The following is an 18,656-nucleotide window of genomic DNA, read 5'->3' on the forward strand; positions in this document are numbered from 1 at the left end:
ATAATAGAAGTTTTTCAAAGATAAAAATGCTAAAAGTCTCAGTGCACATATTAGCATAATTAAAGTAAGTTTTATGCATTAGCTGTTAAGCTCCTAAGTGGGAGAAACTCTTTTAAGGGTGAGATAATTTGATTAATAGAATTTTACATGTGACTTTAAAGCTTGTTTTGGTATTCATGACTATAAGTGTAAAACTTTTACATTCAATGTGACTGTGCCTTGTCAAACTGAACTTCTCCAGTGGAGTCTTACTGAAAATGAAAACCACACTAACGCGCAAACTCCAGGCCGACAGTGGATTGCCAACACAAAACAAACCCAGTGAAATTTTTCGAGGAATTTGTCTCAAAGTGCTTCATCTGGTTCATTTATTTATGCCTTCATATTGTGGATTCCAGTTTTGTATTTTCAGAGGATTTCTCTGTGGGTCTCTGCATCTGTATGTGTTTCTTTAGCTTTTTAAACAAGTTTTTGTTCACTTGTTTGTTTTGTCTTATTTCTATTTGTTTGCTTTAATCTTATCTTATTTAATTATCTATTATTTATTCATTTTAGATGCCTACTTATTTTCTTTTATTTATTTATTTTTTATTAATTACAGTTATTCACTTTGTATCCCAGTTGTAGCCCCCTCCCACATTTCCTCCCAATCCCTCCCTCCCTCATCTCCTCCCTGCCCCTCTCCAAGTCCACTGATAGGGGAGTTTCTCCTCCCCTTCCATCTGACCTTAGCCTATCAGGTCTCATCAGGACTGGCTGCATTGTCTTCCTCTGGCAAGACTGCCCCCTCCCCTCAGGGGGAGGTGATCAAAGAATGAGCTATTGAGTTCATATCGGAGTCAGTCCCTGATCCCTTTACTAGAGAACCCATTTGAAGAATGAGCTGCCATGGCTACATCCGAGCAGCGGTTCTATATTATCTCCATGAATGCTCCTTTGTTCTCAGTCTCAGAAAAGTCCCTTGCTTATTTTCTAATAAAAAAAAATAGGTTTATGTTATGTGATTTAACTCTTCTGTAAAATAAAAATAAAACAAAACAAAACAACAAAAACATTACTTGATGTTTTGGATACAGCTTGATGAAATGAATTGTGCATTTTTTTAAAGTGCAAATAGTGGGAAAAGATAATGGGCCATGAATAGATTCAGGCTTCTTCACAATGTTAGCCAAAGTAGATCCTGACATTTAAACGCAAACGTGTCTTTGAAGAGATATACAGTAAATCATTCCAGAGAGTGATAAGAAGTCATTTCCCTATCTCTCACTTGTGGAACCCTCATAGAGATCTGGAGAATGTTGTTGTCAGGCACTTCACTTGCACTTCAAGTAAGGTCTCTTTCTTTCTAGATGGATGATAGATGATGCAAGACCTTCTCTAAAGAAACTTTGAATATCACAGTTTGGGAAATGGCAGTGATCTTTACTGTGCAACGGCAATGCACATGTTCTCTGACTTTAAGCTTTATCATTTATTCCCTGGATATTTAAGCTCTTAATATAAAAAAATAAAGTAATCTCCAAATAGTATATTATTCCTTCATTGATAGTGACATTTATGCTTTCTCAGTTAATGTGCAAAAGAGATATGATATATACATTTTGAAAAATATTTAATAAATAAGATTTTACATGAGCATACTATTCAATTTAATAGAAAAAATTCTTGAGCAATCTTTATGCAATGTCCATTGTGCACTCATTTTCTTAATTAATTCAGAATTGTAATTCTTGTGCACTTGCTCTAAGATTTGAGGTTATAATTTTAAAAGGGGATATATTAGCCCTACACAAAGAAGTATAAACAACTAAGGAAAGATGAGAGAGGTAAAGGTAGTCTTCCTCAGGGAAGAGCACAACAATTAATTGTCAAGTGGCAAATGATGAATTCTGAACTATAATTTTATAGAAAATAATGTGGGAAGGGCAGGTTATTTTTAGGAATATGTTTATTTATATGAATACATGCATGCAATAAAAAATAGTGAAAAGAGACTATGGATATAAAGGAGATGTGGAAGGGAATATGAAAGGACATGTGGGAGGGAAGGAAATGGAGAAATATTTTAATTTTAATGACAAATCAAAAGAAAAAATATACTCATTACATTTATTCTGCAGAGACCAAGTCCCAGTATATAATATCGACTCTCAAAGCATTGGTACTAAGGAAAGAGAGAAGCACTTAATGCCACTTTTGAGAAACTTCCTTGTAGAAAAGAAGTACTAGGTGGGAGCATGACAAAATGTGCACTTCGGGTCAGAATTAAGGATTGTATATTGGCATCACACAAGTGATACCTGACATATATGAACTATACTTTGTTTATCTTAAGATAATATCAAAACCAGTCACAGCCTTGGTACCAAGAACAGGTACAGTGTGGTAATCAGGTTAGTGTCAAGAACCTTTAATATTTGAGCCATCTTACCAGACAGAAGCAGAACTTTAATGAATTCAGTACTTCCCTTATTTGTAAAATAAATAAATAAATAAAAATTAAAATGTAAAAACGCTGCTTTTTTATATGTTGATGAGAAACTAAATATAGGTGGATAATACTGCATATAATTTTATATGCACTCCTCTGTATTTAAATAGGCTGAGTGAAGGAAGGTAAAATCAACTCGATGTTTAGAATGCATGCATCAAAGTTGTTTAAAACATGTAGTAAAAAGAAGAAACTTTGGTGTACTGCTACCAGTAAGTCGAATGAACACAATTTGGATGTGAAGTTGTTAGGTCTTAATTTATTGCTAAAATTTTACTTTAAATAAAAATTTAAAAAATGCACAAAATATAAGCATGCATTCTTTTACTTTTTATAGTGGGTACGCTAGTAAGGGGAACAGGAACTCTTTCTGACATGAACTCAGTGGCAAGCTCTTTGACACTCCCCCCACCCGAGGGAGGATAATCCCTGCTACGCCACAGAGGAGGACTTTGCAGCCAGGCCTAAAGATACTTGATAAGCTAGGGTCAGATGAAAGGGGAGGAGCTCCTCCTTATCAGTGGACTTGGAAAGGGGTAGTAAGAAGAAGAGAGAGGGAGAGTGGGATTGGGAGGGAATGAGGGAGCAGGATACAGCTAAGAGACAAAGTTAATAAACTGTAACTAATATTAAAAAATAAAAATGTAACTAAAAATTTTAAATTTTAATTATTATTATTTATCACAATTTATTCACTTTGTATCCCCACTGTAGCCCCTCCCTCTTCTCCCCCTAATTCCACTCTCCTTCCCTCTTTTCCCCCATGCCCCTCCCCTAGTCCTCTGATACAGGATGTCCTCCTCCCCTTCTATCACAATTTATTCACTTTGTATCCCCACTGTAGCCCCTCCCTCTTCTCCCCCTAATTCCACTCTCCTTCCCTCTTTTCCCCCATGCCCCTCCCCTAGTCCTCTGATACAGGATGTCCTCCTCCCCTTCTATCTGATCTTAGCTTATCAGGTCTCATTAGGACTGGCTACATTGTTACTTTTTAAATCAAGGATAATGATATGCCATATATTAAACAAACTCTACAGGAGTTTTATGAGAAGATTAAATATAAAAATACTTACAAATATTAATAAGGTGAAAACAGTTATCCTGTCTCTTACTGAAACTTGACATACTTATAGGAATTTCCAGAGGTTCCCAAGCCAGAAGCTGAAATGTGCTATCTGTACATATAATATTTACCATAAATTTGCTCATTAGACTCCTTGAAATATAGATGCATATTCCATTATTTTTAATGAGAACACGCTATTTGTAAAGGCAGATAATTGCACATGCATATTTCAAATTATCTGTGTTATATAGCTTGCTGTGCATCAGTAGGTTACAGTTACTATGACTTAATAAGATTAGCCTTCAACTTTCCAGAACAAAGAACTGTTATTTTCTAAGATGATCACAGCCAGATCTTCTTATCAACATTTTCAACTTTTTGCTTTTGAAAATATCAAAGACTTCAGAATTTATAATTATTATTCTTTCACTACTAGTTAAGTGAGGAAAGACTCTTGTCTATTTTGGACAGCGTTACTGTGTAGACTATGAATCATATATAACGCTATACCTTGTGTGTAATGTTCTTTAATTATACTTTTAAGTTGTTACCTTTTTTACTAAGGGGTTTGGCTCAAAAGTATGTGTGTGTGTGTGTGTGTGTGTGTGTGAGTGTGTGTGTTTTCATATATGTGGAGTGATTATTTTGTTAGTTCATTTGATTTTTTTTCCAAGAGGTAAGTAGTTGTGGAGAACTTTATTGTCACTACATTTGAATCTATCCTTACTTTTGATATAGACCAGTAATCAGCATTCCTCCATGGTCTGCATCAGTTCCTGCTGACTTCCCTCAGTAACATCCAATATGGCCTGGGATGAAAAAGCCAAATACACATCAAATCTCCATTGGTCATGATCTTTATAAAAGCAATAAAATGCAAACCAGGACATGGTGACCAATTTTCAAAATTATTAATATTATTATTATCATCATCAACACCACCACCATCATCATTTTTTATAGTTTTTTCACTTCGTATCCCAGTTGTAGTCCCCTCCTTCACCTCCCTCTGGTCCCTCCCTCCCTCCTTCTTCATCCCCTATCCTTCTACTCTAGTCTGCTGATAGAGAAAGTCCTCCTTCCCTTCTGTCTGACCCTAGCCTATCAGGTCTTATCAGGACTGCTTGGATCCTCTTTTTCTTTGGGCTGGCTAAGTTGCCCCATTAAGGAGAAGTAATCAAGGAGAGGGAAACTGAGTTCATGTCAGAGACTGTCTCTTCTCCCCTTTCTAAGGAGCCCACATGGAGACTGTGCTGTCTATGAGCAACATCTTAGCATAGGGTCCAGTTCCTCTCTATGAATGTTCTTTGGTGCATCAGTCTCTGCAGACCTCCGATGGCCTTGCTTTTCTTTAGCTTTGTTTGTCTAGACACTGGAAGAGGTATAAGAGAGCGAACAGGATAGGAGCCTACCCCAGATGTCATCTAAAAGACTCCATCCAGCAGGGTATCAAAGCAGATGCAGAGACTCACAACCAAACTTGGGACAGAGCCTAGGGGGTCTTATGTAAGAACAGGGATATAAAAGAACTTGGAGGGAACAGGAGCCATACAAGAAGAGCAAGTTCCTTATAAGGTTTAGAATTAGTAGACAGATGGAGGTAGAGGCATTCATTGATATATGTAAAATGAATGGGCAGTATTTCATTTCATGTGCCAGGTTAGTAGATCTGTCCTACACAGAACTTATTATAAAAATAAGGCATTTTACCTGTTCTCTGGTAACTCAGCACAGTTTCCTGATCCCCTGCTTGATTACATAATGCACAAAACAGACTCTCCATGGTTAGCAAGATAGTTACATGGACAAAAATATCCCTCTCCCTACTCCTGCCAAATGAGTTGCATTCCAGAACTCAGATAGAAAAACGAGAATCTGTTACTGCAGTACGAAATCTGACCTCCTCAGGTAGATTCTCTGATACAGTTTTCAGAAAGTTTCATTTTTCAACATATTCATGTGATCAATATCATATAAAATATTGTAAATAATATCTAAACTAAAAATAAACAAAAAACAAAACAAAATTAGAATTCTTATAAGACCATATCATAAATACTTGCCCAGACAATTACTTAGAAAGTTTATACAGAATTAAATTTATTTATTTATTCATTTGTGTGAGGGTAGGCTGAGTGTGTGACTTGCATGGAATGCATGTGGAGGTAAATGAATAAGCTGCAGCCGTCATTCCTTCCTTCCACATGTGAGTTTAGGGATTATACTTGGGTTATCAGAATTAATGGCAAATGCCTTTACCTGATGAGCTATCCCTCCCATCCAGAAGAGCTTTTTTGTGAGATATGTACCCATATTAAATTAAATTCATAACATACATAAAAGTAAATAATTTATTGTGCATCAGCTATCTGCTTCCAGAAGCAAGCCTGAACTATAAAGTATACATCCACACAAAATTAAAGAAACATATACAGTCAATAATAGACAAATTTCATTTCTCTAAGTAATTATATTGACCATCTTTATAAAATAAAACTTGAGGAAAAATATCCTTGTCAAAGTTTCTTTTTTTCTCCACTGACTTGCTAACAACAAAACATTGTTATTTGCCTTCATCTAATTTAATAAGGAACATTAATCATCCATTAGATGGTTCTTTAGCTTAACATTATTTGCTCTAGTCCACAAATAGGACAGCTATGGCTTGAAGTTGTTAGCATTGGAATTCTATTAGGATATACCATTTATCTTGTCCCTTCATATTAGCTCAGTTAATTGCATTTGATTTTTTATTATTCTAGTTAATGAAAAATATACACTGTTACATGCAGGACTGGCCCTAAGCAAAATAGTTAAGTGAATTAATGTATTTCTTTAGCTTCTCTCTTCATTGCTCTTCTCATATTTAGAAAGAATCCTATAAAAACTTATTAACAGGAATGATTGATAGGACACCAGCTTTTCAAGCATCATTGACAGTGAATGGACTGAAAATTTGAACAGTGGAATCTTCCATAAGGCTATTGTTAGTATGAAATAGTTGATCCTTTAAATAATTATAAACAGAAGAATCAAAATAATTTCAATGAACTAGCTATACCACTATGAGTTGAGATAAAACCTGATGTACATAATCACTATATTATAAAGCAAAGATAATTACTAATAGTGATTTCTATCATGAGCTGGCTGGCCATGCAGATTATATGAGAATGAGTTATCTGCTAATGAAAATACAGTTAATATAAATCACGAGCAATCTTCCTACTAGGAAAGACTAGTGCAGTTTGTTGTTTTCAGAGAATAAGGCTAGGAGTCCTAAAGCAGCAATGCAGTGACACTGAGAAGCAACCAATCAATAAGAGCATTTGTACAGAGATGTATTACCTCTGACAAATTTACCTATGTCCAAATTGCAATGACAGAACTAGCATTAACTCAGAAGATTAAACAACAAACTTTGGTTTCTCACAGTTTTTAATTTTAGAAGTTCAAAATCAAGGACATAGACCAACCAGTTTGGTTAGTCAAAGTTCTGAATTGTTGACATTCAAGAATGGCGTGTAAACAAGTGGTGAAGCAGCTTTCTTTTCTTTGCAGCCTCAAATGACCCAAAAAGAGATTACTTCTTCTTTCATGTCTCTTTTTCTAAGCTTATTAATCCAATTCTTGGGAGTTCGGACCTCATGCATTTATTACCTCTCAAATGCTTTGTTTTCAGACAGGGGCACCATGCATTGGTAAATGTAAATTTTGAGGCAGTGAGAATTAAATTTATATTACCCAAGACACAGTGAAATGCTATTTGAATACTTATGTGAGTTATCAAGGGAGAAGATAAAGCCTGATGCCTTCATCAAATCCCTCCCCTAAGGACACCTGGCACCCTGTGGAAGAGGCAGCAGAAAGATTATAATAGTCAGAGCAGAGGAAGGATACCCAGAAAACAAGTCCCTCTGAATCAACAAGTCCACAGCTCACACTAACTCACAGAAACTGAGGCAGCACGCAGAGCACCTGCAGGGTCTCCACCAGACCGGGTCCTATATCTAAAAGGAGAAGTGAATGCATGACCCCATTCCTAACCGAGAAGAGACTTCCAATTGATAGTCACTTGTAAATGAAATTTAGTTTTCTCCTCCAGAGTAGTCTCAGACTACTGGAGAAGCCAACTACTCTGAAAGGTAGGCCACACGTTCAGCAGAAGACACCTACAGAAAATAAACTCAGTGGCACCTTTGAATGGCTCCTTTTCTCACAAAAGTACCAGCGTTTTTCTTTCTTTTAATTGTATCTTTTATATTCTTTTTTTTAATGTATTTCTTTTTTTCTTCTTCTTTTAAGCCTACAGTTTCTTTGCATGTATACTGTATCTTTCGATTTTGTGGTTTTGTGAAATTCTTGAGTTTAAAAATGAACGAATTTCTTGGGCTTTTTTATGGGCTTTTACTTTCTGTTTCTTGTTTTGTTCTATTCTGTTGTATTTTATTTTTCTTTTATCTTACTGTTTTATATTTTATTATTATGTATTAGCAGCCTGTTTTTTTTTTTTTTTTTCTACTGAGAGGTAAATGGTGTTGGATCTGGATGGAAGGGCAGGTAGAGACCACCTGAGAGCAGTGGAGAGAGAGAAGAAAGCATAGTTATGATATATAAAAATATATTTTCAATAAGAAAAAAAGAAAACATTAATTGTTTGGTCTTTGTGTGGTGGGGAACTCTAATACCCCATGTCTATATAAATATATTTTTTCCTAAATCAGTCTTAATTACCTTGTAACTGAGATACCTTGTAAACTGGATACTTTAGGTTTAATACTGGGAAAACAAACAAGTGAATAAAACAGAGTAGCTTCCAAGACTAAGGTGACTAAAGCTATGTTACTTATATGACCGGAAATATCTTTCTATTCAGTACAAATGTGACTTCTCCATGTTCTATGACCAATGTGAATAGTGTATTCAGTCTTATCAAGTTTTGGTGAACAACCTATAGCCATGGAATAGCTTATATTTATGTGAGGGTGCCTGTCTCATACCTCAAACTAGAATTTAGTAACATATGGTTATTGTCATGAGCATAATTCCTTGTCGGCTAACTGTAGTGTGTGTGTGTGTGTGTGTGTGTGTGTGTGTGTGCACGCATGAAAAAATTATAGGTTCCAATGAACTTTTTTCCAACATCTTTAGAGGTAATTTTTTTCCCCAAACTTTTTCCTCTGTTTTAGCTTCCCACCAATTCTTCAATTAAATCCTTTCCTCATTATTTTCTACACCCTGACTTTTTGGACCTGCTAGCTATCTTAATATTGTCACATAGGCTTTTCAATATTTTAAAGATTAGGCCGTTTAGCAATGGCAGTATCCCAGCCAGCTATCTAGCTTAACCTGACAAATCCTGGCACTACATTCTTTCATGTGCCTCTACCTCTCTGCTCTACTCTAGCTATGGTTGATCTTTTCATGAAGGAGTCTGGTAATCAGAATTCTGTCTCCTGGCCTTGGCAGATGCGAGTCTTATTCATAGTTCCATTTCTCAGAGACTGTCCATGGCGGTCTCTGCAGGCGGGGTGCTGTGAGCCTAAGAAGTAGATAGCAAGCTCCCTGAAACCTTGGGAACCAGACAGCAAACTTTGTTTAACCTTGAGTGAATTCCTGCATGCCTTGCCACGTGGCACAGAGGTGTTGCTGCTGTGAAAAAAAATTTGCTTGTACCCTTTGCTTTATAAGTGTTGTTTGCATGTTCAGTAAACTGAGACTTGATCAGGAATCTGTCTTGTCTCCATTCTTCGCGTCTCTGTTTCCCGATTTGCACTCCCTCTTTCAGGTGGACCCTGTTCGACTAGCCCGCGGGACAGGGCAGTTAGCGCCAAAAAAAAGTGCTTTGTGACGACCGTCCATCACACGGAGGAGGACAAGGCAACGTAATCACGGGTCAGAGCAGTAGTAGGGAGTTATTTATGAGGACTTTCAAGTCAATTATAATAAACGCAAAGAATTCGGAGAAATGCCCTTATACCCTTTAGTTTGTAAATGAAGTTAGTCTCTGGTTCCCAGTTGAAGGTGTTCTGCCCAGTTCACGAACCCCAAAAGACCAGGAATAAACAGACTCAGCCGTAAATACATAAAGTTCTTTTTATTGTAAATTACAAGCTGCAGCTGCAGTTTGGGCCCACATCCTCCCCCCCCCCCACCAAAGCGGTGGGAGCCAAGCACTCATGTCCAGGTTAGTTGGGTGATTTAAAGATTCTGGTCCATCCCAGCCTGCCCAAGGCAGGGGCGATTACTGCCTGGCAAGCATCTATTGGTCAAAATGCTACATTTTGAATTGATTGGCCACGGGAAGGTCCCCACACCATAATGACCTGGTGTCCCTCTCTAGGGGGATGGGCCAGTTTCCTAGCAACTGTTATCTCTAGTGGGTGGGGAAAGAATGTAGTAAGGAGGTGCTTCCCCTCAGGGTATTACTGGACTTCTCCACCCACCCACTTCAGGTCTTAATTAAGAATAGCTGCTATTTTAATCTTTTTGGTCTCTCAAAAGTACTGGAAACTTGGGGGAGGGTAGAAAAAAAGATTGCAAGAATATTATGCTAATTATGGTCCTGAGAAGGAACCTGTTATAACTTTTTCTCTGTGGACTCTAATTAGAGACATGCTGGATCCTAGGCATGAGAGTGATAAAATGAAAAATTTGATCTTACAAGCTAAAGAGTTGCTTGGAGAAATTAGAGCAGCCAAACAGGCAGAGAAAAAAAGTACTTCTAAGGTTATTTCAAATGTTCATAAAGGAGCTTAAAGAGATTTGTGTAATTTGAGAGCAGAAAATAATTTAAGAGCTAGATAGTGAGGATGAAAAGGAGTCAGAGGAAGAAACCGCCAAGTCTCATAATTCAGACTAGCATCCTGTGCCCTCTGCCCCCGTGGCTTTCCCTGCCACATGTGCAGGAGATTCGGGACCAATGCAGGAAGATATTACTGTTTTCTGAGAGAAAGTCCAATTAGAAAAGGAACAAATTCAGTTATTAAGGGAATTAGAAAAATTAAAATAAAAAATTAATAATAGTAATACTAAATAATAATAACAATAATAAAATTGGATTGTTTGCACTGGTAAATTTTAAAGTCTGGTTTTGACTTTTAAAATTATAAATGTGCTTTATGATTTCACTCCTAAAGAGAATGATTTGTTTTAATATTACAAAAACAGGTTTTAAAAAAAATATTTAAATGTTTAAAAAGCAGGTACCACAGTTGTTTTTTGTCTTTGTCTCTGTCTTTTGTTTTTGTCTGCTGGCTGTCTGTTTTGGTTCTGGTTTTGGTTTGCACTTGAGTTTTACTTAGTCTCTTTGTTTAGCCTGTTTATTTTTTTTTTAAGGTTAAATCTAAAATGGGTAACTATAAAGTTTGTCTATATAGTTCTAAAATTTGGTTCTAATGTTATACCCAGTTCGTGAGCCCCCAAAAGATCTCCAGGAATTGACTCCATTGCAAAACACATGAGGGTCTCTTTATTGAAAATTACAAGCTGCAGCTTGGGCCACACAACCCCACCGCCTCGGCGGTGGGAGCTGAGTGTGCCACCCCAGGTTAGTTGGGTGATTTATAGATTCTGGTCCCTCCCAGCATGCCCAAGGCAGGGGCAATTCCTGCCTGGCAAGCATCTATTGGTCAAAATGAATTGATTGGCTATGGGAAGGTCCCCAGACCATAATGACCTGGTGTCCCTCCCTAGGGGGGATGAGCCAGTTTCCTAGCAACTGTTATCTCCAGTGGGTGGGAAAAGAATGCAGTAAGGCGGTCTTTCCCCTCAGGGCATCAACAGACTTCTCCACCCACATAGTTTAGCCCTTAATAATAGCTGCTAATTTTTAATCTTTTTGGTCTCTCACTAAAACATACATTTAAAAAATATGCCAAAATTAAAAATTATATCATCTTGTTTTATAGGATGCAGTTTAGAGCAGATGATAAAGCTAGACAAAGAGTAACTCAAATATGCTGGCCTCAAACTTGTTAGAGAACTGATAAATATGGCATTTTAACATATGTAAACTTATTATGACAGAGTCCAACCTGATGAGGCACAAAAAACAAATTAATTCAGTTTTTAAAGGTACAACCTATAGTTTTCCCATTTAAAACAAAAGTTATTCCAATTATTGATGCTTTAACAGTATCTACTGGTGGTTCATTATCTGGTGTTGCTGCCTACACTTATGAAAGAAAAACAGTTTCTTTTCAAGTGTCTAGCACATCAGCACAAATAGCAGAGTTATCTACAGTACTGGCCATGTTTCATAGTTTTAATAAGCAGTCTTTAAACATTTTTACAGATAATGCATATGTGGCTCAGTCTTTGCCTAGATTAGAGACTGCAGGTCAAATTCAGACATCTTCTCCTGCTGGAATTTTATTTTTACAAATTCAAAATTTGATACAAGAAAGAAACTTTCCCCTTTTTATAGGATATTTAAGGGTTCATTCTAATTTGCCAGGACCCCTGTCTAAAAAAAATGCATTTGCAGATAAAGCCATCAAAGTTTATTGTTCACAGTTAAAAAGAGCCCAGGATGCCCATAATATGCATCATCTTAATAGTCAAACCTTGAGACTTAAATATGGGTTGACTAAGGAACAGGCCCATAGTATAAGTCAAGGCTTGCAGTACTTGTCCTCAATTTCAGCCTGTTCCTCATTTGGGAGTCAATCCTAAAGGATTGGTTCCAAATCAAATTTGGCAAATGGATATTACTCATATTCCTAAATTTAAAAAACTAAAATATGTACATGTTTGCATTGATACCTATTCTGGATTTATTTTTTCCACTCCTCAACCAGGAGAAGCTGCAAAAAAATGTTATTGCTCATTGTCTGCAGGCTTTTAATGCTCCCGGTGTTCCTAAGCAGTTTAAAACTGACAACGGAACAGGATATATTAGCAAATCTTTTAAAAGATTTTTGTCAACAGTTTCAAGTTTCTCATATAACTGGAATACCTTACAATCTTCAAGGACAAGGCATGATAAAACTTGGCCACCGTACAATTAAGATTTACTTGCAAAAAACATAAAAGGGGGAGCTACTTCCCTGGACACCTAAGAATCATCTTAATCATGTCCTTTTCATTCTGAATTTTTAAAATTTGGATAAGCATGGTAAATCTGCAGCAGATAGATTTTGGCATATAGAAACAAACAAACAAAAACAAAACAAACAAACGAACAAAAAAACAAACAACTTTTGCTAAAGTAAAATGGAGGGATCCTTTAACAAATCAATGGCATGGACCTGACCCTGTACTCATATGGGGATGAGGCGCTGTCTGTGTTTTTTTCACAGGAAAATGATGCAGCTCAATGGCTACCGGAATGCCTGGTGTGACAAATGAATGAGGAATTTTCTCCTGACAATGATAATGATGTCAATGAAGACCCCTCCAATCAAGATGACTGTTTACTGGACGTACGTTCCTGATCTACCTTTACTGCATCCAGTTTCCTGGATGATCCAGAAGTCCTTGTTTATGTCAATAACACCTGGCTGCTGGGTTTTCCTGCTTTTGAAGGAACACAAGTAAAACAGACTCTTAACTTTTCAGGAATGGGAAGAGGTCATCCTCTTCGCTTTACCAGAAAGAGTATTCATCAGGACTGTTTACCAGTCTCCCCTGTCCAGGTCATAGGTCGGAATGCCTACCACTCTAAAGTTGGGGTGGCAGTTCAAGCCTTCCTTTGCACTCAGGCAAAGTGGAACATTGGAGGGATATTATTGTCCCTTCCTATGCGAGTTAAGAATGACAGTCTTACATCTCCATTGAGTTACCCACCCTGTGAGAAAGGGGATCAACGCCCTTGTCCTAGACCAATGGTTCCTTGGACAAGATGCATTGGAGAAACGCCCACCATCTACTCCTGGGACAATGATCCTGCATTTACAGTCATGGACTGGTCTATTGTTAAGGGTATTAAGAACTTGGCTTCTGATAAAGGCAGTCAAAATTATTTTGTTTTAGAAAAAGCTCTTAGTGATGGACTTTGGAGGACTTCAAATAAAAACTGGCAAACCTATGTAGGAAAATTGGGAGCTACTTTGGGATATATAAGCATTCTCTCTGGGAATGCAAGTAGCTTTGCTAAATTAATCAAGTATGCTTCTGTTTTGACTTGTGTTAATCCTCCTTATTTACTGCTAATTGGAAACATTGTAGTAAGACATTTTAAGAACAATGATACCTATTTGATTAAATGTGTATATTGCAATCTTACTAATTGTGTTAGTGCTGATAATAATGCTCTTTCAATATTAGTTGTTAAGCCACCTGCTTTTGTTATGATTCCTGTTAGGATTTCTGATTCTTGGTATGATGAAACAAAATTTAATTGGACTCAGGTTCAGAATCACCTTGCTGGTATTTGGTCTAGCAAAAACTTCTTGTTGGACATGTTAACGATAAGAAATAAGATCCATGACACAGAATCTGCCAAGGAACCTAGGTTGGAATTGGCCAATACAGCCTGGGATATATTTACTAGCCTCAGGAGATGCTTTCTGTCCTTTGACTCTATGCTTAAGTGGGGACTGACATTTGCAGGCATGGTGGGTATGGGTTTGTTGGCCTGTGCCTGCCTTCCCTGTGTGTTACAGTTTCTTCTTCAACAACTTCAATGCATGCAAATGCAGTTGCATGAATTTAAATTAAAGATATCTAACAACCCCGTTTGATATGGAGGTAAGTCAATGACGGCCTAGCGTGAAATTGTGTTTTTTCCAACCCAAGACAGAGGCTCGTGAAAATCGCATCCGAGACCTTGATGATGGGTAAGAGAAAAATGCACATTTTGCCAAACTAAGACAGGCTCTCCATAAAACAAAGAAGGGGGAACTGAAGGAGTCTGGTAATTGGAATTCTGTCTCCTGGCCTTGGCAGATGCAGGTCTTCCATTTCTCAGAGACTGTCCTTGGCGGTCTCTGCAGGTGGGGTGCTGTGAGCCTAAGAAGTAGATAGCAAGCTCCCTGAAACCTTGGGAACCAGACAGCAAACTTTGTTTAACCTTGAGTGAATTCCTGCATGCCTTGCCACGTGGCACAGAGGTGTTGCTGCTGTGAAAAAAATTTGCTTGTACCCTTTGCTTTATAAGTGTTGTTTGCATGTTCAGTAAACTGAGACTTGATCAGGAATCTGTCTTGTCTCCATTCTTTGCTTCTCTGTTCCCCGATTTCCACTCCCTCTTTCAGGTGGACCCTGTTTGACTATCCCGCGAGACGAGGCATTTTATCCCGCGAGACGAGGCATTTTCACCTCTGTGTCTCCTGATGAATTTTCTTTGCCTCTTTCCCTTTTGAAGGTTCCACCATTCACCTTCTGCCAAATTACTGGCTGTCATACAACCAATAGACAAGTGGGTAAGGACAGATATTTGCAAATTTAAGACCTGTGATGGGCTATAGAAATAACAATACCAAGATCTGGCTAGTACTTAGCTCTCTGATGGTTTAGTATATACCATCTGAATATGCAGAGGCACACCTTCACACAATGAACCTCAACAATTTCCCACTCTATTTTTATATTGCCTTTGTTCTGCTAATTCCATTCCTTCCTTCTTTAACATCTTATATCTCCCTACCCACCATTGTCTTTTGCTAATCATCAACACTCTCTCAGCTTATAACAATGTGCTCAATGTACCAAGAAATGACTGTGGGTGCAATACTGCTACAAATGTTATAGAGGTAAGCAATCATATTCTTATTTAAGTTCTCCTTCTCATTAGGAAACATGTTTTACATTGTAAATCTGACCAAGAACCAATAAGTAGGGATCTTACAGGGTCAATCCACTAGTATTATTTTGCTAAAAGGACATAGTATTGAACTATCCTCTAAATTCATATCTCTTCTTGTAGGTTATTACATCTTTTCAACTCATAGCAGAAGTTACTTTTTGTAGTATCTGGTGGCTAATGGAGAGTCTTGTATCTGGTAAAAGTACAGAGACAAAGTTGTTGGGCTGTTCAGCCACAACTGGGGGATCTGTATATCATATTCTCCACCCAAGGCTCTAGGATGACTGAAGTAGCATAGGCAGAATGATTGCAAGAATAAGAAGACAGGAAAATGAAAGTAATGTCTTTTGGACAGGACAAGACTGCTACAGTCATGAATTCATAGAATAATACCAAGCCAGCCAATATTCTAGCACAGATCAGGAAGACCACCCACTTCTAACTGAAAAGCCATAGACAGTTGCCAGCCTCTGGAGAAGGACGTACTATTTTCTGTAAGGGTCTGGCTCTTTGTAGGTTGTCTATGCCCTAAAGAATGACAACAGACTGATATGGGCAACAAAAATTAGACTCTATGGATTATTAAATAATAAAAGTAAGAAGACATGAATTTGCAAGATTTAGGTGATGGGAAGGATTTCCCAGTAGTTAAGAAGTTGAAGTAAAAATGATGAAATCACATTGTGTGAAATTCACAAAGAAGCAATTATAAAATGGGAAAATCGTGTTATATTGAATGGGACTTTAAATGAACTTTGAATTTGTTAAAGAGAAAATATATAATACCTATAGTAACCTGTTCAGGAAACAGAACAAAAATAAAAAAAACTGCAAGAGAAAAGTCAATATGCTAAAAGAAGAATCTTTGTAAGTTTGAGTCCATCCTGGCTATGGACCTGACAGATGTGTGCACAGCAAGCTACACACTGTGTCTCCTGCTCAAGAAAAAAAGCATAAATGCACCTAAAATTAAGTAAGGCGTATCACATTTGCTAGTGAAATGTACTACAGTCATGTGATGTGCCATGAAGATTAGGCCAACTACAGACTGTAAAAATCATAGACAGTGAAATGTCATAACTCAGTGAATATCTGAACTGTGAGCAATTACCAGTTACACACAAACACAGCACATACTATATGTATAAACTAAATACTTGATAGCATGATATTACCAAGTACACTACTAGTCTACATATTGACTCTATTATGTTTTTAAAAGTTATTTTAGAGCATGCTGTATCTTAACATACACTGTAAATCAGAATTCCCTGCTTTATTGGCAGAAGAACCAGAGATTTTCTATTAACCTGTATCTTTGATCAATTCCTCTCAGAATTATGCAACCATTCTTTATGGTATTTGCGCAGTGATAAAATTACTTTGTTTCTCAGAATGTGTGCACATCATTAAGTGCTGCAAACTTGAATCTAAAATTTAATAACATAGATAAACCCTTATTGATTTGTAATGCATCACCAATCTTGTCTAGGCTTAGTTGAGTACTTCTTCAGCTGGGCTTGGGAGGGTTTGTTTATAAATCTTCAACTCTGATCAGCTTAATATGCAGAAGATAAGGTGTTCTAGCTTGCAGCACTCATTCTGACTAGAGCCTGTACTTTCTAACACCAAACAAAATACTCTGGAGTATTTGTTGGTAGATGTGTACAAAAAACAACAACAGAAATAAACTAAGTCTTTCCTTATATTTTGCTTAACTACTGTTTTAACTAGCCAAAATAAGGTATTAGGAGAGCACTATTTTATTTTGGACAATGAATTCTAATCATTTGTAATAGGCAATAGGGTTTTTTTATTACAAAGGAACTACATATTTGTAATAATTTCTGTCTTTTTTTTTAGTTGTTAAATCATTTCATTGTTATTTATTCAATAATTGCATAATTCTGTTTGGTTCTTTTCACTACAAGAGCCAAACTGAAATTCTCTTATTCTTACAAAATGAAGTATATGTGGACAGAAATGGAAAGGACAAGCCTTTTATTTATTTATTTATTTATCTATTTATTTATTTATTTTTTAAGGACAAACCTTTTAAAATAATATTTTTATGGAAAATATATTATTGTCTCACAGAATATATTCATATTATAGTTTCCCCTCCCTCTAATCTTCCTAGTTACTCTCCACTTTCCCTCCCTTTCAGATCCACTCCCTTTCTGTCTCTCACTAGAAAAGAACAAGCTTCTAAGAAGCCAAACATAACAAATAAAATTTAATAAAATAAAGCAAAAAATTTTATGCTAAAGGTTGACACAATAATCAAATAGGAGGAAAGAGTTCCAAGAGCTGGCAAAAGAGTCAGAGGCATACCAAAGAGTCAGGAGTCCCATAAAAAGACTAACAAAAGAGTTATAATCTGTATGGAGAGACCCTTGTGTAGACCCAGCACTTGCTACTTCAGGCTCTGTGAGCTCATATGTGCTTTGCTTAGTTGATTGAGAAGGCTGTATACAGTTGATGTTATCCACACCCTCTAATGCTTACATTTTTCCGTCTCTTCTTCCAAGAGACAGAAATTTTCTGAGCTGTGAGGAATTTGATGGAGACCAGTAATTTATTCACATTGTCTGTCTGAATGAAAACGAAGCATCTTCCCTGTGGTCCTCCTTATTGTTTATCTTCTTTGGGTCTGTAGACTTTAATGTGTTTTTATCTATATTATATGGCTAATATCCATCTATAGTGAGTATATAGCATGTCTGTCTTTCTGGTTCTGGGTTACCTCACTCAGGTTGATGTTTTCTAGTTCCATCATTTGCCTGCAAATTTCATGATTTTCTTGTTTTTAATAGCTGAGTAGTACTCCATTGTGCAAATGTTTCACAATTTCTGTATCCATCCTTCAGTTTAGGGACATCTGGGTTGTTTCCAGGTTCTGGCTATTCTGAATAAAGCTACTATGAATATAGTTGAACAAATGTCTTTTTATGTTTGAGCATCTTTCAGATATATGCCGAGGAGTGCTATGGCTGCATCTTGAGGTAGTGCTATTCCCAGCTTTCTGAGAAAGTGTCAAATTAATTTCCAAAGTGGTTGTACAAGTTTACATTCATTCCCACCATCCACATCCCGTGAGTTGGTGCCGATTGGATACAGACACACCCATGGCCATCTCCCTGGTCTGGGAATTGCAAGCTGTGAACACCTGGCATTTCCTGCACACCCCAGCAAGTGAGGAACATGGTGCTTTGAGGGTTCACCAGCTTAAGCCAAGGACTACTAGCTCACTCTCTCTTTCTGCTGCCCATGGTCCAGATGTAGATTTCTCAACTACCTCTTCAGCACCAAGTCTGCCTGAATGTCATCATGTTTTTCACCATTTTCAC

Source organism: Meriones unguiculatus, chromosome 11, assembly GCF_030254825.1.
Source record: "Meriones unguiculatus strain TT.TT164.6M chromosome 11, Bangor_MerUng_6.1, whole genome shotgun sequence".
NCBI classification, from domain to species: Eukaryota; Metazoa; Chordata; class Mammalia; order Rodentia; family Muridae; genus Meriones; species Meriones unguiculatus.